This window comes from Artibeus jamaicensis, unplaced genomic scaffold, assembly GCF_021234435.1.
Source record: "Artibeus jamaicensis isolate MK-2021 breed Jamaican fruit bat unplaced genomic scaffold, CSHL_Jam_final scaffold_1031, whole genome shotgun sequence".
NCBI classification, from domain to species: Eukaryota; Metazoa; Chordata; class Mammalia; order Chiroptera; family Phyllostomidae; genus Artibeus; species Artibeus jamaicensis.
In genome coordinates, this window is record NW_026522026.1 from 5,241,993 (window position 1) to 5,267,396 (window position 25,404).

The 25,404-nt window shown below is 41.4% G+C and overlaps 1 protein-coding gene across 4 annotated transcripts in view; it reads left to right on the forward strand.

The window, feature by feature from the left end:
- The window catches only part of SHROOM3 (shroom family member 3), a 281,246-nt gene that overhangs the window by 122,438 nt on the left and 133,404 nt on the right, over positions 1-25,404 (forward strand). Inside the window, exon 1 of one of the 4 annotated variants that reach the window (XM_037147048.2) lies at positions 102-347. The exons of the other annotated variants lie outside the window; for them this stretch is intronic. The gene's annotated coding sequence lies outside the window, so the exon portion shown is untranslated. Of the gene's footprint in view, positions 1-101; positions 348-25,404 lie in introns of those variants that run through there. 4 annotated transcript variants of the gene reach the window in all.

Below are 25,404 nucleotides of genomic sequence, written 5' to 3' on the forward strand. Positions count from 1 at the left end.
TCCTCTTGCATCGGGGGGGCCTGCTGCTGTCAGGCAGGCTGGCCCGTGATTGGCTGGGAGGAGGGCAGTAATCCGAACTGCCTTTTGTATTTGGCTAATCAGGGCAGCCGTTTGATTGCAGGTTCCGAGCAGAGGTGCCTGCTTGGTGTCAGACACCTGTGTCTTAGCTTTCGCCTTCCTGGCCCTGGCTCCTGTGGATTCTTTCCGGGCTGGAATTGTGCTTCTCTGCCTCTTTTCCCAAACCACTGAGCCCCTTCCCTGGGCCAGCTTGGCCCAGTGTCACGCTGGACAGAGATGTCCAACAGACAACTGAGGACAATGGAAACACTAGCTTAGACTTCCTTAAGGTAAGTCCATTTTAAACCAGATATTTCTCAAAATTATATTCTACATTTATCTTGACAGAAGGGCCAGTGTGGAAAAGGTAAATGATGAGAGGCAGGGAAGTTTAGTTTAGGCCTTTATTGAAATCATGAAGGAAGGTCTCTTCCTTCGACTTTGCCATCTACATAATTTCTAAGTCATTTGCTGTCAGGTGTGCTCGTAAAAATGACACCAGTGCGTAAGTAAGGATGTGAATTTGAAAGGGGGCACTTGTCAAATTACTGTAACCCTTGCAGGCAATTGACGCTACATTACGTGCACCACCCTATTTGATGTGGAGCTCAAGTGAAGATAGGAAAAGTGACTGTTAAGTAGGGCCAGCAAATATCTGTGCGCCAGCTTGTACAGTAACACAAAGTCGGGCTGGAGATCCTGGCTCCCTCCAATCATGCAACCCCAGGGTTTCTAGTCTCGTTCTAATTGCCACTCATTTTTAAAGCTACTTTCAACTTTTTCTCTTGTGATAGGAAAAGCAGTTTTTCTTTTTCAGATTTGTTCAACATCAGGGAATGAGTTTCACTTCAGTCTGGGGGGTGATTGTCTTACTTTGGTCCTTACTCATCCTTATGTTTCAGAGAAAGTCAGATGATGAATACAAGTACTTGAATTTGAGCAGCAGCTGCTTAGGACTATTAAGCCATATTTCGGATCAAACTTAAGCTCTACTCTGATTTCATTTCACTTGTAAGTTGATTGACAAATATATCAGGGACCATCCTGCTGTCCCTCTTGGACAGCTGTCAGCATCCTGGTCACTCTAGGACTTAGTAACCCAAGGCTGGTAAAAAGACCAGTGGTTCAGAACTAGTTCCTCACAGTCCTGCCTGTTTGGTCCTGATAGGAAGGGAGTGATTTTCTCTTTCATTTTTTTAATGTAAACTTTCTGTAAATGAATAAAGGTCCGTTTGTAAATCCAAAGAGGTTCTGAAGCTACTTTTCCTACCTAATTAATTCCAAAGATATAAACACCTTCACGAAACAAAGGTGTTCTCCAATTCTGAACAACTCTATTGAAGTGGTAAATAGTGATAGAGAGATGAGATAGAGGTGCAGGAAAGGGGATGAGCATTCATAAACCATTCACTCAAAATCTGTGTTAATCATCCTGAAATACGCCTTTTTCTTCCAATGTTTGTAGTCATTAGGAAATTTTCATCTTTCTTAGCTGTTAGTTAACTCATCTTTATGAAAATATTTTTCTATAATGAGATCAACATGTTAATAATGCTAAATATAAATACCAAAAATGACTACTTTGATGATTAAAAGCATCATTAATGACAGTACCCATGGGGTGAAATGTGATCATCACACAAATCTCCAGCAATCTTTTTAATGTAATGTGTGTGCAAATAGGACAGATGGTTGGTGATAATTGAAAAATTACATTGGTTGGCAGGCAGATACTAAGTGAATGTGTAAATGTTGAAGGACTTAAAGGAGAAATGAACATTGGAAAACTAATAAATATATATTTAGCATTGATTTAAATTTCAAAATTCTACCTTTGCTTATGAATTACACCTAGAGAGTATATAAGTCAAAAGATGTATAAATCAAAGGTAATTTCCTGGATTAAGCATAAGTCATTTTTGTATGGATAAGGATAAATAGTCTTAACCACTATCTTAAAAAAAAAACACACTACTCATTTAAAAAAAGAAACAAAAACCCCATTTCTTGAAAAAGTACAGAAAGGAAGAGAAAACTAGTTGTAAAACCTCTTTATAGCTAGTTAAAAAGAAAATAAAGTCAGAAGAAACACCACATTTTTTATATTGAGTATAGAAAGCCCTTGCACGTATCTGCAGAGTCGCGGGGACCCCCAAATATGTACTTTAACTCAACTGTTAATAAATAAAATATAGTTCACCCCAAGAACAGTATCATTAGAGAATTAGACTGAGGTGAGGGATGAAGTATCTTAAATTCATTCTTCCCCCTTCTGGAGCTGTGGAATGTCTGCCAGGCTCCTCCACCAGTGCGTGTCCCCTCTGATGCTGTGGGTAGCGCACAATAAGGCACAATAGAAAGCACTGGGCCTCCCCCTCCCAGACACACACTGTGTCCCATTGGCTCTGCTTGAAAGGTTCAGCTATGCAAATGAAAGCTGCACACGTCAGACACTTCCCTCCCGGCAACTGTCCTTCTCCCTGATTCCCTCCCTCAAAAACAGCGCTGGATCTCAGCCTTTGCTTTGACTTTTCTGAGCTGGAGAGCCCTGTGAGCTCAGAGGCGAACAGCGAGGGGGGAACCTCCCATTTGCTCAAAGTGCTATGGCCATAAGGACTGGATAAGCCAGCTGGGGACCCTTAGCCCTAGACACACGGGAAAAGAGTTTCCTCATCTCCACTCTATAAATGGCTTCACTAAAAGGTCACTGGTTAATATGGAAAAGTTGTCATTCTTTGTTCTGCTAAATTTCTCAAGGGCATGGTTTTGTTTTGTTTTGTTTTGTTTTGTTTTTTTTAAACAAAAAACCTCCAACAATCCTAAAGTTCACATCTCAGGACAAATGGATGATTTTGGAAAGGAGGAACCTGAGCAGGCTCAACTCATTTTGCTTCTTAGTTGGACAGATAAGATTAAAAAATGAACGTCAAATGATGGTGGCATATCATCTGATATCACTGGGAGAAAAGCTCTTAATGAACCTCTGTGAACTGAGACTGGGAGGACTGCTCTGATGCCCTGTCAAGTGACCAAGCGAGCACTGGCATCAGACACTTAAGTAGGACTTTGCTTGTACACTCCAGGCCCGGGTTAGAAGCCACAACTCTACGGATGGAATTTAAATGAGCCCCACCCTGAAACACTATGGCTGTTTAGAATTACTTGTTTTTTTCCAATTACCAAAGCTCTTTAGTGACCAAATAAAGCTACCAGTGTACCCTTCCCACCAAAACCAGTGTTTAGCATCCTGGACCAGCCCTTCAGGGCCTGAGGTCCCAGCAATTAGAGTCAGAGGTGTGGGTCTCCAAGCTCCTCTCTGACCTTTGCCCTGGTCAGAGCAGTGGAAGCCGGGCTCACCGATCCGATATTTAAGCAGTCGTTTCCCAGTTATTTATTAATCACGGCTCATTCACTCCTCTACCGAATGCACATAGGTCAGCGTCATCACCCCAGTGTTATGATGACAATGTCCTCCCAGCGTGGAAGACAGGTGAAAGGGACAAAATGGAATGATTTGTCCAGCAGCACCAAGAAATTGGTGAGAAAGTAGAATCTCAAATGCCGGGCCTTTATGACTGCATACACACGTTTGCCTGCCAGCTCTCCAGAACAACTCAAAACCCCAGGGGTTTCTGGGTCAAGTTTGCCTGAAGCCTAAACTGAAAGAGACAGCATCCTCTCTGCTATGGCCTTTTCCTAGAGAGGCCTGATCATTCATTTATAACAAATTTCAGCCAGGGCCCCTTGACAAGGGAGGCCAGCCCAGGAACTGAGGGTGAGCCAGTCAGAAGGCGGCAGGCCCAAACTGTCCCCATGGTATTCCAGGAATGTTAATGGGATGCCTGAGTGGAGGCCTTCAGAGCCCCACGCTGGGGCTGAGGACTGTTCTGTGACCATCTGTTGAGGCCCAGGAAGTCTCATAGCAACAGCTTTTCAAGAATGGTGCTTTTTTTAAATTAAAATTAACTAACAAAAAAAAACCCCAAAACTGCTCCAGCGCTCAAAGAGAATTAGGACAGGATTCGGATTCTTTCTGCAGAGTGATAAGGTTTTAAGGAAGAAAGCACCCCTGTATCTTTCATTCCCATTCTTTAAATGAGCAATTTGTACTTGCTTTTGAGGTCTTAATTCTGTGCCCCACCCCTCACCCCACCAAAGGGTAGAATTCACTTTTTGGAAAAGGGCGGAGGTGAAAACAAGTTTCTGAAGCTATGGAGAAATAACTGGCAAAAATACGGTTAAGGAAAAGCAATCAGAGTATTGAGATTTTCTTGGTATTTGTTGTTCTTAGCAATCCTGTCAGCAGCTGCATTTTTCCTCTGTAATAATGTGAGCTTTGAGCCTGGCTGTTTAGTTAATGAAATGAACTTCAGACAAAGACACTAATTTTACTGTGATGACGTATGGGCTCCAATAGGAATCTCTCGAATCTGTGTAACAGCTGATCTTAGAAAAAGAGGGAGGGGAAGTGATATTGGTAGTGTTAAACTTTTTAATTGGTGAGGTATTAAATTAGCCATGAACAAAAATTGTGTTATGTCCTCAAGATACAAGACCCTGTAAAATAATCAACACCTGAAGCCTAACTAGCACCTGTGTGTACGGGGCAGGCATGCTAGCCAGAGACAAAGGAAATATATTCTGTTCCAATGTCTACCCCTTACTGGGCTATTTTACGAAGGTACACAGCTCTTAGAGCACAGTTCCTCCTCTGCAAATTGGATTTCTGCATTGTTAGGAAGGTTACATATAAACACACAAGAGGAACTCTGGGAAATGCCCCTTGAATCTGAATGACATCTCTAAAGGAGAGTTATATACGGTCATTCTTGCCATTGTCCAATCCTGGGAAAATATGTTCATGAGAACTTTTATATTCTCTTCATTTTTCAGTTTGACATTTCTTAGTTTCCCTCAAGTCTTATCTAATAAAATTTCCCAGTAGAGTCGCAGAACACTTAAGTTGATTTTGCACACACATATATAGTTACTAAAGATATATATGCAAGGACTATGTCTCTGTAGTCTTGGTCGTCAGCATGTATTTCTATTCATGAGGTGTGACTCTGATCACACTTGCCCCTGATGGTCAAAGGTGATGCCACTAAACCCTTGGGAGAAGGGTATATAGTCTAAGTTTGGTTTCTGGTATGTGGGTTCCTAATGGAGTCTTTCTTTCTATAAAAGGCATGACCACTTATCCTCTCTGAACCTACTGCCTCATGTATAAAATGTACCCAATAAATATTTATGGGCTGCCTATCATGTGCCAGCTGTGTTTCTAGGTCATGGACAAAAATAGACAAAAATCCTTGAACATATTCTGGTCAAGAGAGCCCTCCTCCAAAAAACACTCCCAAGTAAGTTAATTGTGTTGAAGGCTATAAAATGGTACCTGCTATTGAAAAATACAACACAGGGAGATATGGTATATAATGGCCAAGGGGGCATTGCGATTTTCCTCCAAGGTGGCTGGAGCAGGCCCCAGTAAGACAGTGATATTTGAAGGAGGGCTTGAACGGAGTGACAGCCTGAGCCTGGACATGAGCTGGGAAAGAGCACTCCAAGCAGAGAGAACAGCAAGTGCAAAGGCCCTGGGCGGGGGGCGCAGATGACACTGTGTGGCGTGGAAGAGCCAAGAGGCAGTGGCCAGAGGCCAAGGTGAGCGCCTTCTGGATCAATGGAAGGCGTCTGGCTTTTACTCTGATGACCACTACAAGTACTTAATTCATGGAACTGTTATAAAGTTAAAAATAAAACAATGTGTGTAAAGTCTTTTGCTCAGTGAACTACCATATAGAAAATCTTTCATAATTGTTAGGGATTGTCCATTTGTTTACTCTTACCACTAAATGGGATTTAAAGATGGAACAATGAGAGCACATGGAAGAGAGGTTTGATCAAAGCTGATTCTTCTCATGAGAATTAAACTCCCAATCTTGGCCTCTTAATTATTCAGTTGTATCACCTTAGAAGGTTCCCATTCTATAACTTCTCACATAGAGAGGGGAAAACTTAGTTTTTTAAAACTGGCCTTGTTTAAACTAAACCATTGTTTCTATAACTAAGTCCATACTCTCTAGAGACAGGTGTATTTGATACATTTGGTTTAAATTTCAGCTACAAAAGTTCTGTTGAATTCACATGATACCGTGATGTACTCGTGTTTGAGTTTTGATACTGATACCCTTCTCTAGCCACAGGATTCCAGGTTGGGTAGGAGCCTACTGCAGATAAAATAAAAACAAGGAGTCAATGCCTTTTCCATCTCTGCAGAGCCCAGAAGCAAGACTGGTTTTCCAGGGCACTTCAAGAACCCTCTCTCACAATGATTGTCCTGGACACCCCTCTGAGGGTCTAGATTCTGTTGATTTTCTCCTCTCAACTGGAAGGGTTTTGGTCATAATTCATGTCAAGTGATGACTAGCTCAGAAACTAGAAGAGAGAAAATCCTTTTCTCTAAGTGTTTGAAGACTATCATTTGGCATTGAGGTTATCCTTGCTCCAGAACCAGCTTGAGTGATTTGAGAACAAAAAAAGGAAGTGCCTGATGATAGCTAGAGATACCCAATAGAGGAATAGGCTCTCTAACAATGTTCATTCTCATCAATGGAAAACTTCCATTACAGGCTGGGTGACTGATCACCAGAGAGGTTATTGATCATTTCAGTCTAACTTAACAGCTTGACTTCTAAGATGTCCTTTAAATTGGTGCTTCTAGTTTCTTCCCAGATGTGCTTTTCGAAAGGTAAATTCCACACGAAAAGTCACCTTAAATTCTTTTTAGCTGACACTTGGCATGGGGATTCTGAGAACAAGAAAAAACATTTCTGATTGTGGAGGCTCCATGTTACTTGGAGCCAGGGGCATCACCCTCCAGTGGTGGTGACCCTGGTCCTGAGCCGGGAGCCCCAGTCCTCCTCAACACTGACAAAGCTCTCCTGCCCTCTGCAGATTCCGAAGTTAGCATGTGGTCATATCGCAGGGCTTGCTGCAAAGTTGCTTAATGATGATCAATGGGTAGAGTAGACTATAACTCACTTTTCTTTTTGAATAAACACTTGTATTGTACTTACTATGTTCTACATGACTTATGAAATGCTCTCATAACAACCCCATGACAAAACTACAATTTTAATCCCCATTTAATAGGTTAAACAATTGTGTACTGGTTCAGTAACTAACCCAAGGTACACAGTCACAGCTGGGATTTAAACCTAGGCAGTTGGCCAGCAGGGTCTGCACTCTGAACTCCTACGCTGGTGTGCCCACAGAATGCTTTGTCTAGTTCATTTGTTTAGCACTCTTGTTGATTTAGGGAAGAAAGCGACCTGGCATATCATTATACTTTATTGCCCTCTGTGAGGGCAGGGAATGTAACCTGTTGATACCCAGGGCCTAGCATGGCGCCTGGGGCATGGCAGATACTCAAATATTTGTTGAATGAGAGAGGGAGTTAGGGTGTGACATGAGTAAACAGTAGTAAGGCCATAGAAATGCCTTTCTTATCTCACAGAGACACAGAGACACATATGTGATCGCAGGGTGTCACTGGATGCAAAAACTAAAAAGTTATCAAACAGATAAAATTAGAGCTGAGGATATAAGGGGCAATTATCTGAACCAGTGTCAACAATTTCATCCCTTTTGGGTGCTCATTGATATTTCAATTAATAAGTCACATCATACTAGAAAAATGGCTCCAAAGAACTCAAACTAACATCTGCCGATATGACAATTGGGGAAAGAACAATCTGGGGTGCCATGAATTCCACTAAATGCAGGTTTTAAGGTGAGGTTTGGACTCAGTGCATTTCACATTGAATGAAATTGAGACTCACAGATTTACTACGGGTGGCAGAGGAAAGCCTGAGCCCGGGCCAACACCTGGGTGCAGTGCACGTAAATGCACTCAGATCGGCTCAAATGAAAGAGGGTTTTTTGAAAAGATGAGGGACACTGTGATGTCCGATTGTGGGAAGCCAGAATGACTTCGAAGTTTAACCTAATGATTAAGTCAGAAGAAGTCAATAGCCTGAGTGTGAGTTCCCACCTTGGCATTGTTGAGTTTGTGATGCTGGATGAATGTTTCCAGACATTGTTTCCATCTGAAAAGTAGAGAATAATGAAAGGGTCTACCTTGTTGGGTTGTTGTGTAGATTAAATGATGTAATATTTATGAAGCACTTGGAACACCGCCTGACACATGGTAGGAGGTCATTAGCCTTTATTATGACTTAACAAGTAGACAGCTATTAACTTTCTCATAGATTACGTAGTTCCTCATTTCAGTTGACTTTAAACATCAATTCCATTTTATTTTATTTTATTTTTTTTTTAAAGATTTTATTTATTTATCTTTTAGAGGGAAAGGGAAGGAGAGAGGAAGAGAAACATCAATGTATGGTTGCTTTTCGTGCGTCCCCTGCTGGGAATTGGCCTGCAGGGAACTGGCCTGCAACCCAGGAATGTGCCCTGACTGGGAATCGAACCGCGATTGTCTGCTTCGCAGGCCCGTGCTCAATCCACTGAGCTGCACCAGCCAGGGCTTCAATTCCATTTTATTTTTTGCAGACTGACTCTCCAGAAAACATGGTTCTAGGGTTAATTGAATAGTATAGAGATGTCACCAAGGTCTAGGTTTATCTATTTCCATTCTACCATTCTTAGCATGATGATTTTCATCTCCAGATTTGCTCCTCATAATTACAAGATGGCTGCTGCAGCTCCAGCCATCACACCCTCACAATTTTGTCCAAGGCAGGAAGGAGTCCAGTTTTGTGTTTTATTTTTTCAAGGAGGAGCACTTTTCCAAAAGCCCTCCTTCAAACTTACCTTTGTGCCAGATCTCACTAGATAGGGTAGTATCTTATACTCATACCTAGAATAGTAACTGACACGGGTATCAGAGTATCATCACTGATGTAAATCAAGAATGACTTATCTCTTGGGGCTAAGGAAGAATCCACCTTCCTGAGCATGTAGTCATCTGGTACTGTAATGGGATCAGAATTAAGTTTGTGAGGAAGAAGGGAAAAGTGACCATTGAGTAAACAACCACACGGGCCTGTATCAGATTTACATGTGTCTGAGCCAGGCATATCAATGTCCTCCCCTGAGATTTTATAAACAGACTAAGAGAAGGCAGAGCTTTCTTTCTTTTGACATGGCTGATAGGGGAAGATTAAACATAAAGTTCTCTGTTCTGTGTCTGTTTTCTGTTTTACTCCCCCTCTACCCATACCCTGAAGGAAAATCCTATTTGCTGTAGGAAAGATGGGGAGAGGGGGAAAGTTGGGGCAGAGTGAGACACAGAGGCCGAGACAGACAGACAGACAGACACACACACACAACACAAAGATGGTGCCTGAGAGGGCGAGTGATCACCTGACACTATTTTTCAATCCCTGAGGCCATTTCCATTCTTGGCCTTTCCAAGAAATTCCCATTTTCACTTAAATTTCTTTGTGAATTCAGTATCTCTGTATCATTTGCAACAATAACAACATCCTGTTTGATGCATTTCCCCAAACGTCTGGGTTTCTACCCTTCCACATCCGCTCATGTGTAGCCCTGGCTCTCCACAAGCCATCTTTGAACTCCAGTGGGTTCTCACAGCTCTGAGTTTTCATCACCTGATTAACTCAGTCTCTGGGCCCCAGTTCCAAGTGCCACAGGCAACAACCTGAAAGGCTCTGCTTGTAGCCAAAGAAGAGCTGGTCCAGCCTCACTCCTTCAGCAGGGGCTTGGTGGGGGCCATGTTCTCCTAGAATAATTGCGAGCAGGGAGATAATAACATCTATTTCAGATTAAAAGTGTGTGATATTTGCCCAGTCCTTCCTAAAATGACTGTGTGCCCCATTGAAAAGTACATTTTTCATAAGTAAAATGGCTAGGTTTCAGATGTCCAAGTGCCTTTACAGGAAATTAAAATCTGGCAGCTCTACTCCCTTTGGCCTGGTTTACATAGAAGAGAATTCTGGATTTGTATCAGGGAATTAGTGAGGGATTTAGGAGGGAGTAACTGCAAGAGCTGAGTGAAGTCATAAATAAAATCAGTGCGGGCATCAGGGGCAGGCCAATGGGATAGCCAAGAAGGACTAATGAGGAAAATCCCACGGAAGGTGAACGTATAAGAAGTGGAGTCTGTGGTTAAGTAGGATAAATAACTCTTTATTTTTTAGTATCTATTTTTCTTTATTATGAAATATCCAAACATTCATGAAAGTAGAGAGTACCACAAAGTCCCACACACTCACCGTCCAGCTGGATGGCTCTTGTGAAGAGGAACAAGTCTGGAAGGGGAAGGTGAAAGAAGGGTTCAGGACCAGTGAAGGGCAAAATAGCTCATGACAAGACGTATTAGCGAACTTGTCAGGAGAGGACAGGCAGTTGAACTCCAAAGTGTTTGTTCTTCTTAGTTAGTTGTTAATGAAATAACTGCCAAATGCAATCTAGATTCTTGGTATCTGAATCGGGATTATGTAATTTGACAAAGCAGACCTCCTTGGCCTAATTTCCAAATTGCTGGGGGTTTTACATGGTGACGAGACCAAGAAAGCCTCCCATTCATTTGACATTTAGCAACTATTGATCTGTACTCTACCAGGCACTGTACTGGGCTTTACAGGCATGCATGTCTGAAAGACAGGTTCTTTGCTTTCCCAGAATGCAGCGTCTGGTGGGGGAAATACACCAACGAGAAAATCTGTAAAAGGCATGATGAAGTTTTTCTGGTAGCATAGAAGAGTTGAAAGCTTTTTATAGGAAGATGATTGATTTGATTTTTACAAAGATGAATAGGGGCTAGATAGATTTGGTGTGTAGGTAAAGGCATTCTAAACAAAGAAAACTAAGAGATGCTGGGTGAGAACCTTAAGTCAGGACTGCGGTGCAGATTGCACATGAGTCACCCACTAAAAGACCTGCAGAGATGGGGTGGGAGCAGGGCTGACATCCAGCCCAGGCTTTGGTCCCTGGAGCAGTTGCATCCACCTGGGGAAGGAGGTGCTTTGGTCTAATTTGCACAAGGTGTCTTGTAGGCTGAACATACTAGGGATTCTTTGATTGGAGAGCATATGTGAGGATGCTCATGGGTTTTAACAGGACCCCAAAGGTAGCTAGTGAGGAGCTAATGAAGAATTTTAAAGGCAGAGCTGTGACCAAAGCAGTTCTGTGTTTGAGAAAGACCGTTCTGGCTGCATTTGGGAAGGTGATTTTAAAGATGGGAAGTCTGGAGGAAAAGAAACTAGTGAGACAGGTCTGGTCCAGGGGAGAAATAAGGAGGGCCTGAGGAAGTGGTGGCTTTGACATCCAGAAGGTAGACTAGGTAGACTCAGTGAAAGGCTGGTTCTTTGGGAGAGGGGGAGGGAGGTGATTAGGAGAGCTCCCAGGCTTTTAATGTCAACAACTCAGTGGAAGATTATTGCTTCCCAGCAAAGACTGATAAACCCAAGAACTTTGACATGGTGTGTGGTAAGATGTTAACTGTTGAATAACAGAAAAGATTCCTTATATAAGCATTGTGGTTAAAGATTAAAAGGAAGGTTTCAATAGTAGCTTTTGAGACAGAGAGATCACCCTGATCTTCAGCTGCACCCCTTCAGAGAATGACCAGTTGGTATTAAAGGAAACTGTTACTACCCCTTTCAAGTACAGCAAAACCTCCTGCAGTGGATAATAAGTCTTTTCAAGATAAGCCATAATAATGCCCAGCTGCAAACAGCTAGCTTGTCACCTTCATTCTTTTGTTCAGGAGTAAAATGATAAAAAGCTGGAGTATCCCAAACCCGTTTCCCCTTCTTTTAGAGAAAGCAGTTTGTCTGTTTTACTTTTGAAAGAGAACATGCCAGCAGTGTTCTTTCTGTCTCTCAGTGCTTGTCATGACGGTCTAGCAGCTCAGGCTTTTGAGATGAATCGTCCTGAGTTTGAATTCCAAGACACTTTCTAGCACATTGCGCAGGATACTTTTCTCTCTGACCCTCATCTGTAAAATGTGGGGAACACCACCTACCTCCCAGAACTGTTGGGGACAATGAACGTCAAGTGTTTGTCACAGGGCCTGGCAGGCAGCACACTAGTTACAAAGTGGTGGTGGTGGTGGAGGTGGCTCTTGTCATTGCTGTTGTTCTTGTTATTAATGGTGGTTCTCAGACACTGATAAGGGATGCAGTTTGCTTTTGCTCACTGTCATTATTCCTTGGGCCTGCATCCATTAGATTGTGACAACATGTCACGTTGACTTCTTTATGGATTAGCCACAGGGAAAAGGTGTGCACGCCACCAGTCAGAGGGCAGGTTCTATGTACACCGGCTCCTTCCTGACGTGCCTTCAGATACTGGACTGATAATGTTTGGGGTAGGGAAGCAAACCATTAGACTACGGAAACCACTGGAAAGAAGGCAGAGATGTATGGTACTCTTGGTTTTCACATGACCAAGACATTGTCCTAGGATATAATAGGCCACTGAAGTGGCCCTTGGTATTACCTTTAATAATTCAGCACAGAATACGTATGGTTAAATACTAGCACAAGGCTTCAGTAGCCAGTTACACCCAAAGAAAATGTACTGTACTTAACTTTCTTATCAAGAAACAGTCTTGATAAGACACCAGGTGACTGCTAACTTTGGTCACTGACCTGGAATGTCCCAGGTGGTCCTGCCAGTTTCATTGCCCAGAAGTGTCATGTTTTTGTAAATGTCCTCATATTGTGCTTTCACAAATTAAAAATGTTTTTATGGTGTATTGTAACTGCAAGCAAACAACTTGTGTGCCTTTCTCTCACCTGTAAAAAGGGGAGCGGTGAGAATTCCAAAGTCATTATTGTTAAAGTGTCTGGGATAAGAAATACATTCTAAGCATAAAGTATTATTGTCTTTGATATTAAATGCTCCTCACACAACATGAGAATCAGACAGTCAGAGGCTGGGAAAAGTGGAAGTGTGTTTTTTATACTATTTTGAAATATGTTATGCCTTTGAGAAAAGAATAAGATTTCAAAATATTTAAAATTAGCTATTTATAATTTTTTGCCATGAAAAAGAAGAAGAAAATTCAATGTGAGTTAAAAATTTAAATCAGGGGCCCTGGCTGGTGTAGCTCGGTGGATTGAGCACTGGCCTGTGAACCAAAGTTTGCCAGTTTGGTTCCTGGTCGGGGCACATGCCTGGGTTGTGAGCTAGGCCCCCAGTATGGGGTGTAGAGGAGGCGGCCACACATTGATGTTTTTCTCCCTCTCTTTCTCCCCTTTCCCCACTCTCTAAAAGTAAATAAATAAAATCTTTAAAAAAATGTAAATCAGGGGACTTCTGGCCAAGATGGAGGTGTAGGTAGATACACTGTACCTCCTTGCTCAACCAAAATAAGGGCAACAACAATTCAGAAACAAAAAACAACCAGTACTGACAGAAAATTGAACTGTATGGAAATCTGACAACCAAGGAGTTAAAGTAGACACATTCATGCAGACCAGTAGGAGGGGTGGAGTCGGGCAGCCAGGCAGAGAGGGGTTTTGGCAAAACAGTGGTTGGTGGACCCCAGGCGTGCAAGGCAGCAGTGGGCAGACCCAACAAGGCGGTGGCACGCAAGGCAGCTGGTGGACTGGGTGGTCACACATTCGCGCACAGATAAACCAGGCGAAACTGGGGAGCGAGACAGACCATGAAACCCAGTCTCCCAGCGTGGGAAAATAAAGTCTCAAAACACCAATTGAAAACATCTGTGGGGGTTGAGGTGCCAGGAGAGACTCCCAGCCTCACAGGATGGTTCATTGGAGAGACTCACAGGGTCCTAGAAGGTACACAAGCCCACCTACCTGGGAACCAGCTCTGGAAGGGCCCAGTTTGCTTGGGGGAAGCAGGGCAAGTAACTGAAATCTGGCAGAAAGTGGAGCAATCGCCATTGTTCCCTCTCGAACCCCTGCCCCACATACAGCATCACAACACAGTGACTGGCTTGTTCCGCCCTGGTGAACACCTAAGGCTCCACCCCTTACTATGTAACAGGCATGACCAGACCCCCCCCCAAAAAAAAATGGCCCAAATGAAAGAACAAATCAAAGCTCCAGAACAAATACAACTAAGCAATGAAGAGACAGCCAACCTATCAGATGCACAGTTCAAAACACTGGTAATCAGGATGCTCGCAGAATTAGCTAAATTTGGTTACAATTAGATGAAAAAATGAAGGCTACGCTAAGTGAAATAAAGGAAAATGTATAGGCAACCAATAGTGATAGGAAGAAAACTAGGACTCAAATCAATGGAGTGGAACAGAAAGAAGAAATAATTATCTGGAAAAGAATGAAGAAATAATAATTTTTAAAAATGAGGAGAGGCTTAGAAACCTCCAGGACATCTTTAAATGTTCCAACATCTGAATTAGAGGGATACCAGAAGGAGAAGAGGAAGAGCAACAAGTGGAAAAGTTATTTGAACAAATAATAAAGGAAAACTTCCCCGGTACGGCAAAGGAAATAGATTTCCAGGAATTCCAGGAAGCTCAGAGTCCCAAAGAAGGTGGACCCAAGGAGCAACACACCAAGGTACATCATAACTACATTACCCAAGATGAAAGATAAGGAGAGAATCTTAAAAGCAGCAAAAGGAGACAGTTACCTACAAAGGAGTTCCCATCAGACTGTCAGCTGATTTCTCAAAAGAGACCTTACAGGCAAGAAGGGGCTGGAAAAAGTATTCTGAGTCATGAAAAGCAAGTACCTATATCCAAGATAGCTCTATCCAGCAAAGCTTTCATTTAGAATGGAAAGGCAGATAAAGTGCTTTTGAGATAAGGCCAAGTTAAAGGAGTTCATCATCACCAAGCCCTTATTATATGGGACTTATCTAAGAAAAAGAAGATAAAAAACATGTATCATAAAATGATAGCAAACTCACAATTATTAACAACCACACCTAAAACAAAAGCAAAAACGAACCAAGCAAGCAACTAGAACAGGAACAGAACCACAGAAATGGAGATCACATGGAGCATTGTCAACAGAGGAGTGGAAGGAGGAGAAGGGGAAAAGATACAGAGAATAGGTAGCATAGATGGTAGGTAGAAAATAGACAGGGGGAAGGTAAGAATAGTATGGGAAATGGAGAAGCTAAAGAACTTATATGTATGACCCATGGACATGAACTAAAGGGGGGGAATGTGGGTGGGAGGGTGTGTGCAGGGTGGAGGGAAGTGAAGGGAGAAAAAGGGGACAACCATAATAACATAATCAATAAAATATATTAAAATTTTTTTAATCAGTAATTCTCAACCAAGGTGATTTTGTCCTCTAGAAGACACTTTTTTGTTGTCACAACAGGGGACAGAATGGAGGGTGTGTCACTGGCATCTGGTGGATAAAGGTCAGGGGAGCTGCTAAATATCCTGCACTGCACAGGATGTACCCTCCACAAAGAAGTATCTGGCCCAAGTGGTGTCAAGGTTAAGAAATCCCGAGGTAATAAAGGCTGTTGAGAGCAACAACTGGTTATTATCCAATAGTGGACTGCCTCTTTCACTAAGCAATGTGAATTAGCCTTCCCATTGCTTTGAGAATTGAAATTATTCTTCTCTGTCCATACAGGGAAAAAATGCTGGTATACCCTCTTGCAGATTTAGTCTGACCTGTCTTCTTTCTACATAAGACTCAAAGTATCAGACAATTCTGTCCAAAAAAAACATCATCAGGCCACTTTCTTGCGAGATCGTGGGTGGGAAAAATGTCAACCAGATTGACTAAAGCGTTCACTTTTCACCTGGTTGGTGTAGCATTCTGTGGACACACAGCTGTTCGTGGCGACAGAGGAAGGAGTGGAGGGGAAGGTTGGGTGAGGAAATGCCTTCGCATTTCAACACTCTCCTTCAAGGAAAGGGAAAGTTGGCTTTGCAAATACTTGCCAAGTGTGAAGCCACCCAGGAGCAATCACAGAGCCTTCCTTTTGTTTTTTTTTCCTCTGTTTTCCTTGAGTCTCTTTATTTCACAAACTATCACTTGAGGACTTTCCAACCCATCCATCTCCTGTGGTAAGTGCTGCTCAACATGCAAACATCTCAAATGATTTTAAAAACAAGCAAAAGAAAACCACAAAGTCCTGTAGGTAATCATGTTCTCTCAAAAAGAAAAAGTTAAACAAGGGGCTTCTCTTCCAGATTTTATGTATTTATATCTTACAATGTATAAAATTCATCTCCATTTTGCTATGCATTTAATTGTGTCTTTATTGAAAACTATAAAAATATATAATCACATGATAAATGACTACTGCAGCCATATACCAATTTTCTTGATTTTGTTCTCTGTAGAAAGCTTTTGTTTTATCTTTAAAAGGTTCCCCATGTCTGGAACTTACTAGTGGAGGAATATTGGTAAATAGTAGACAAAAGTAAATTTAATTACAATAAATGGACATAATCAATGATAGGAGATGGCTTTTCAGCTGAATCTCTTCTGGCCAGCCTATAAGAAATCGGATTTTCATTATGACGAATGTCAGTGCATCTCCGGACACTTCAGTGGAACTCACTGTGCTCATCCGACCTGGAGTCAGGAGGAGAGACTCCAGAGCCAGACAGCGCGGATGCAGATCACGGCTCTGTCACTGGCTGGCTGTGACTATGCAAGTTTGGACAGGTCACTTCTTCAGTGTCTCAGTTTTCTTATCTTCAAAGTGAGAATAATAGTATTTTCCTCAGAGGGGAATAGGAAGGGCTAAATGAGCTAATGTCTGTGCTCAGTGTGCATTATTTTATCGTCATTATTATCATTGTTGCAGTGTATTTTGTTCTGTATTTGTACAAAGCAGGAGATTGGTGGATGGCGCCGCTTTCGTGTGCCCAAATGCACTGGTGTGAAGGCGCCAGTGTGGATCATCTAGTGCACAGCTGGCAAACACAGGAACTGCAGGCCGAGTCCAGTCTGCCACCTTGTTTTCTCCGGCCCAGCAGCTTGTCTCTACCCAGCGGCATCAGTGCCAAACTCTCGCTTAACTGTGAAGGAGTAAATGTAACTGTTAAGTTACATTTACACAGTCCTAACATTACATTCAGCCCTTTGAAGACAATCGAGAGGCTGACGTGGCCCCTGGTGAAAATGAGTTTGACACCCCTGATAGTGTTTCTTGAAGTAGTTGCCTTTTTGAAAAAAAAAAAAAAAAAAACCACATACTTTGGAGCTAACAGGACAGAGATTTATTGATTTATAAGCAAATCTTCTGGCTTCCTATGCTCTTCCATAACTACATAAAATACTGGGATCAGCACTTTGGATTCCCAAACGTCGACCGCATTCTAGTCTTCAGGCAACCGGAGCTATATATCAGAATTTGAGCCTCTGGTTGCCTTGGAAGAGGACGCTGTCAACTCTTCTAACCTGTGTAATGCCAGGGGGTGCGGGGTGACTGCTCTGAAGAATGTTGGTGTCAAGTATCTTCTGGCTGTATTGATGTCACGCTGCTGACATGTCCAAGTTATTGTCCCTAAAGTAGGATAGGATCAAAATCTGCAGACAAATAGGTAGAGATGATTTTCTAGCTTTGTTTTTTTTTTTTTTTTCAGTTTATTTTTCTAGAAACACATCTCACTTGCTCTTCTAAGTAAAGACACATGATTGCTTTTGAGGTTAACTACTCATCTAAGTATGTACCTTCTATGTAGCACAGTATCTAAGTTGCCTCTGTGTTATTCCAGTAAATAGAGGTGCTTGATCAAAATGATCTCTTAAGAGTCTGAATTTTCTTGTTAAAATGAGAACCATCCATCTAAGAAATGCCTTTAAAACATTAGAAGTCATTGTTTTTCAAGGATCAGTGTTAATAATTGATAGTGTCTGAAAACTTTTAAAATCATAACCACCTACAGCAGTATGGGGGAAGGAGAAGAATAAGAATATAGAAAAATTAAAAGTATAACATTTACAAGATGAGATTTTGCATTCAAAATAAGAGATCTGGGAATTATGTTCTATTCATTCTAGATTGAATTTCAAATAAATAACTGCATATATTCAGTTAGAGTCAAATAATTTTCTGAATCTATAAAGCTAAGGATTTACTCATCTCTAAAACCAAAAATGTGGACTACTTGATACTTAAGTTACACTTTGTCCCTAACACATGTCAAAATCAACTGAGTGTGGCTTTGGCTTTGAATTCCTCAAGGGGAAAAGTAGGTACACATTTGATTCAGTGCTGAAAACAGCCTTACTAGCAAACATTCAACTGCTTGGGAATTACATACCCTCTCCTACGATTCAAACGTGAACTGTGAAAGTCATGTCCCCCTGGTGATAAGAGCATCAGTGTGAGGCCATGTGTGGAAAGGTTGCTGTAGGAAGATAGGCCGGTCCTAGTTCACACTGACTCCAATGGTGTGGGCACAGCAGTGGCGATGATGGCCTCCACAGCAGCGTCAGAGGGAATTTGAATGAATGCAGGAGCAGAGAGGATCAACGGCCAAGATTTACCCAGGAAATGACAAGGTGTCAGAGACTTTCAGCCCAGTGAGAGATTTTAAAACACCATTCGATTGCATGTTAGTAGGAAAGAATGGTTCTCCATGTAAAATCCTAAGAAAAGTTGGAAAAATAATGAACAGCATAAATTAGACTTGGATTTCAGTGGCACTGCAGCCTCAAATTCTGTGCCCTGTTAGCTGTTCTGTACCTCTTTAAACTGTAAGTCTGCTGTCCGGGAGACAGTAAGTATAACTCATCCCTCCAACTTGAGTAAGCAGAAATTTAATAATCCTGTTTAAGATGAAAATAGCGAAAGGAAGAAATAATAAAGAAATGGTTGAATAGAACTGTCCAAGTGATAGAACTGTGAAAATCTGCCCAGTGGCACCAATGTGGGGAACCTACTGGGATTGCCGAAGAAGGGAAAGATGAATAAAATACAGAACAAACGTCTGCTTTTAAATAGACAGAAAAATTTTTTATTTCAAAAATGTATCTTTATAGATATTTGGTGGAAATTCAAATACCGTTAAATTTCTTTGTAATAATAAAATTTGAAATACAGACTTATTCTTTATCATTTCAGATTTTCCAAAATTTGTTAAAGACAATAATACCATGGATTTGTAAAAAAAAAGATTCTATTTACTTATTTTTAGAGAGAGGGGAAGGAAGGAGAAAGGGAGAGAAACGTCAATGTGTGGTTGCCTCTCTCGTGGCCCCTCCTGGGGACCTGGTCAGCAACCCAAGCATGTGCCCTGATGGGGAACTGAACCAACAATCATTTGGTTCACAGGCTGACACTCAATCCACTGAGCCACACTAGCCAGGGCTGGCAATAATACCATATATTTAAACGAGAAAATATTTTTAAGTATCATGTTTGCTCCTAACTTTGCTGCTTAACAGTATGGTGCAAGATAACTGCTCTAAAACTTCAGTTTTCTTTTCTGTAAAATGGGGGTAAAAATCTCTGCCTGCAGAATTACCCAGATTATGAGTTATAGTCATACCCACTGATCTACACACACAGTATTGTGCTGGGTAGCTGGCAGGAGTCCGATAAACGCTGTAGGGCCTGCACGTAGTGGGCTGGGTATGTTAAATTGTACGCAGACTCTGACACAGTTTGTGTACATTTTACACAGTCAGTTTACTAAACATCAATTTAAAAATCAGCAGAAATGCTGGGAAACTGTCAAGTGTGTGCATGTGATATTTATACATATCTTTGTGTGTGTATGAAACATCTGAGATCTGTAACCTGCTAATAAACATAAAACATCTCCGGGGTAAAAATGATGTCACTCAGATATAAATGATTACTTGTCATTTCCCCCAGTTTTGTTGACTATAGAACATCAGTTACGACAGCTCATCCTAATCTTATCCATGTCTGTCTCATGGAATTAAAACTGATTTAAGGAGTGTTTTGTGGTCTTTCTGAGTCGAGGAGACCAACAGGCCCAACTGGAAATAAACAAAGCTAGGAATCTTAGGCAAGAGTGTAGAGACCTATTCACTCCCACTGCCTGAGGAATTTATGGCTGGTAAGTCGTTCTCTAATGAGCACAGAAAGGGAGCCTTGCATCTTCTTGTAATCAGTCTGACAGATAGTCTTTTAAATTGGGAAAGATTCCCAGGCTTGGGATAGCAAAGGAAGGTTCTGAATTCCTTTTGCTCCTTAATTCTGTTTTTGTTGTGGTGGCTCTGGGAAATGTCAACATCTGGAGATGAGGAAAGCCCACATCTGCATCCAGAGACCTCCACATCATCTACGGACAAGTGGCTATGGACCGCCATGCTTTTGCTTTGCAGCTGTGGAGTCCAACACAAAGCACCAGTTGCTGCAAGAATTCAGCTGGGTTTGCTTTCTGTGAGGGGCGGGTTTTTCTCCTCATGTCTAATATGGGACAGGCTGGCCTTCTATAGCCACTGAGAATAAGTCACTGATTTGGGCATGATGAGGTGAAGTACATCTGAAGTTGATAAATTCACTAACTATGAAATATTTTTATCCTCAATACTTAAAACCATCATGGGTATTAAGTTACCACTAGCCTTTGGTTATCCATGGAAGTAAGTAATCAGGAAGCTGATAGTTATCTTTCCATCCATCTGTGTAAGTATGTATGTGTGTAGGTATGTATGTATCCACATGTCTATCTGTATCCATATATATCCCTTTAACCACCAGAAACAGTAACCTTTATCAGGGTTATTAAATTATAGCAAGAGTGGTAATGACCCTTTCCACATTAATATACTGTCTCTAGGTGGCCATGCACTGTGTCCATTTAAAGGGCACACGGGCTGAAACCCACCTACCCTCGAGGGCCTGGCCAGGCACTGTGGTGCTGGCTGCGTAGCTCCTGCTGGGGGCCTTTCCCCACACACTTGAAGAAAGGCCCCTGTGGTCTAGCTGAGGTCCTGTCTGTTGCTAACAGGGAATGTCTAAACACAGACAGCCTTGGGAGGAAGGCCCAATGCTTGCCTAATCTATCAAGTCTAAATATTTTACTTTTGAGTGAGTTGGTCATTTATCAGGTTGGTCTTGTCTAGCAGTTCTTGATGGAGTTTCCTGCCCCTGCCTCCCCACCACCACCATTTTTCCCATTGACTTAAAGCAGATTCCTTTGCTTTATCAGCTCATCTTAATGAAGCCAGAACATAACATGCAAAGAAAGGGGTCCTGAATTTTAGTCCTGATTTAAAGAAAGAGAGAGAGAGAGCTTACAATGCATCGCCTGTTCTCTCAGGTTCGTCGACTTCATCATTATTTGACTCATTGTGGCAGAAATGGTGCAGCACACGGCCAGGTCAGAATGACTGGGTGAAAGTTTCTGCTTTACTCCTTATTAGTGAAATAACCTTGTGCAAGTCTTAGCTCTTTGAGCTTCTGCTTCCTCTGTAAAACAAGAACAACAATGTGAGGCTTAGGTGAGATAATATAGGTCTGTCTAGAAAAAGTCCAAACATTGTTAATACAAAGAGAACAGTTGTGCGACATTGAAAGTAACCTGGCAGCCAAGGACGGTGGACTGGAATGCGCATGTGTGAACAATGATGCCTTCACTGTACTAGTTAGTTTGGGCAGTAGACCCTGTTGAGTGAGCATGTGTATTGTGTGGCTGTCGCATTCAAAATGACTGAGTAGAGCAACTAATCTGCCTAAAATTTTCCATTAAGCTTGAACATTCCTCCATGGAAACTGTTCAGATGATTGAGAAGGCCAACAGCCGTGGGCAACTGTGATTGGCAGCTTCATCATAACAACACTCCCACACTTGTATCACGTCTCATGCAGAGATTTTTTTGTAAAACATCAAATCACCCACGTAACTCAGCATCCCTGTAGCCCAAATTTTGTGCCTTGTGACTTCTGGCTTTTCCAAAAACTGAAATCACTTTTGAAATGGAAGAAATTTCAGACCATCAATGCATTCAGGAAAATATGATGGGGCAGCTGATGGCAACTGGGAGAACTGTGTGAGGTCCCAAGGTGCCTACTTTGAAGGAGACTGAGGCATCATTGTCCTATGCACAATGTTTTCTCTATTTTGTATCTTCTTCAATATATGTCTCTGTTTTTCACATTACATGACTGGATATCTTCTGGACAGATTTTTTATGTAAAGTGCTTAACAGTATTGCCGTGTGGAGCAGTTTCTCAAAGAGTGAGCCCTGAACCCTCAGGGTAACCTGGGAACTTGTTAGAAATGAACATTCTTAGGTCTCAAATGAAAAACTAAGGGATGTGGGAGTAAAGTTGGCAAATCATATGTCCAATAGGGGAGTAATATCCAGAATAATTAGAACTCAACGACAACAACAAAACAACTTGACTTTTAAAAGAATGACTTGAATAGACATTTCTTCAAAGATGATATACAAATGTCCAAAAAACACATGCAAAGATGTTCAACATCACTTTTAATTAGGGAAATGCAAATAAGAACTACAATGTAATAGTCTCTTACCCATTGAATGGCTACTATAAAAAAAAGCAGAAAATTGGTCATAGAGAAGATGTGAAGGAATTAGAACCATTACACACCGTTGGTGGGAATGTGAAATGATACAGCTGCTACAGAAACAGTGTGGGGGTTCCTCAGAAAAATTAAACACGGGGTTACCATCTGATTTAGTGGTTTTTCTGCTGGGTACATGCCCAAAAGCATTGAAAGCAGGGTCTCTAAGAAACATTTGTACACCCATGTTTGTGGTAGCACTATTCACAATAGCCAAGGTATAGAAATAATCTAGTGTCTTTTAACAGATGATGAATAAAGAAATGTGGTTATTTCTATGTATAAATAACATACAGGATCAGACAAAAGTAAGTTTACAGTTGTGAATACACAAAACAGACTTTATTCTTATATTATTATTTATTAATGACTGCGTTATTTTTCATATAAACAACTGTACGCCTACTTTTGCCCTATCCTGTATATGTGATGGAATATTATTCAGGTTTGAAAAGGAAGGAATTGTGACATATGTTACAAAATAGATGAACCTTGAGGACATTTTGCTAAGCGAGCCAGTCACAAAAAGATAAATACTGAATACTTGCACTAATATGAGGTACCTGGAGTAGTTTACCTTATAGAGATGGAAGGTACGTAGTTTGGGGAGGGGAGAATGCAGAGTTGTTTGATAGTATGGACTTTTAGTTTTGCAAGATGAAAACACTTCTAAAGATTGGTTGACAACAATGTCAATGAACTTAACATTATTGAACTGTACACTTAAAATGGTTAAAGAGGATAAATCTTATGTGTATTTTACCACAGTCCTAAAAAACTATTTAAAGGTGGAGCCCAGCAATTTGAGTTTTAATAAGCCCTCCAGGCAGTTCTGATGCTTGCTGAAGTTTGAGAACCACTGATGCCAAGCAAGCATTTAATAAGTGGTGGCCCCTACAATAGTAATAATTATCATTATTATATACATATCAGCAAACTATAACTGATATTCAGTATAGTTTGATTTAAAGTATACTTCTTGATATTCTAATTTTTTTTAATTAGTCATATTTAGAAAATCTTACTAAGTGAATTGGGATATTCAATGGACAAGAACACTCCTCTTCCGTGACCATCTGACATTTAGAAAAGTTTGTATATATTTCTGATTTTCTGATAGTTGAATGAAGAAGGGCAGTCATTTCATTTCTGGAGTATACATTCAGCCTTGTGAAGCCACGTAATGATTTTTCTGCGCCCTCAGGAGCTCATAGTTCATACTGAACATTTCTAGAACATTTTTTCTGAACATTATTGCCCTCAGGATCATAGTTCTACTTTTTTTATGTATAAAAATCCAAATAATGTAAACTTCCTTTTCATCTGAAGGAGAATAGGTGTTAAGAGTGCTGTTAGCAGTAAGCCTGTGGGCCTATCCATGACTTTCTAACACTCAGTGACAGTGTGTGTAGAATGATCATATACCCACCTCATTCTAGATTCCGCCTGAGGTTAACCGAAGAGGTAGCATGGATTTACTTTTTCAGTATTAGCCTTGAGTTTAGATTCTCAAACTTGTTCTAGGCAGCTCTTGTCACCTGGTACCCATTTTGCTTTATTTTTAGTTATCTTTTGGAGGGCAAAGGGTAAAGAACTTTGAGAATTCCCCAGGCAAGTAAGAAATAGCATTTTCTGCAAGGAAAATTGACGGTGCATTGTTTTCCTTCACAAAGGGCAATGAGGATATAATCTCAGTGCTACACATGATCATCAACTGTCAAACCAAAGCAAACAAGCCAGTGCCAGTCTTTATTATAAAACCAGGACAGAAAATAGCTGTGTGGTGGTTGTCTAGCCAAAGAAAACCACCTTCATTTCAGAAAATGTTTACCCATTTGCTCTCATTGAATGATGTGCCATCAAGGTATGAGTTAAGTTATAGCAGTTGTGGAAAATTTTTGTTTAGCAAGACCACAGGTTTTCCTTGTTGGTACTTCGGCTTTCTGGAAAGGCGACAGTAGATTCTGAGGGTTTTTCTGCTTTGAAAATGAGGAAATGGAAGCACCAAGAAAAAAAGAGCAGAGTGGTTAGCATTGTATGTATTAATGGGAAATTTGGAGATTAAATGTCCCCTTTTGCAGAAATAACTGCACTCCTTATTGTATGCCATTGTTGACTTTATACATTTTTCAAATAGCCACATATCTTGATACACTTTTGCAGTGATTCTTGTTTGCATGTGTATTTCTCGCTGTGAGATGCCCTCATATCCCCACAGAACTGTCCCTAGCTTTTCTACCTTCCCCCTGTATTCTGACATTTTATTTTAAAATGCTGGTGACATCCCTGCAGAAAGATCCCTGTGTTATTCCTCTCCAAGCCAGACATCAAGATTACCCTCCACCTTGTTGACTGAGAGACCCAGGGTTAAAGGGGGGCCAGAGATCGCGTGCAACTTCTCACTAATGGAGGAGCTCCCTCCAGATCCAGCTAAGGCTGGGCTAGGATTCTGAGGATTGGTGACGTGACGTTTCGCACCCTCAAACTTTTACTGTGGGCGGGGACAGCAGAAAGAATTGCTTGAGGAGCTAAAAGATAATTTTTCTCCCATTTTAAAAAAGTTGTGGTGAAATATACTGATGTAGACTGAATATGTGTCCCCTTCCCCCAAAATCCATAGGTTGAAATCTAATCCCTACTGGCATTTGGAGGTGAGACCTTCATGAATGGGATTAGTGCCCTTATAAAAGAGACTCCAGAGAGACCCCTCACACCTTCTGTGTGAGATTACAGCAAACACAGAGTCATCTTCGAACCAGAAAGTGGGCTGTCACCAGGCACCAAATCTACCAGTGCCTTGATCTTGAACTTCCCAGCCTCCAGAGCTATGAGGATTACATTCCTATTTATGAACCACCCTGTCT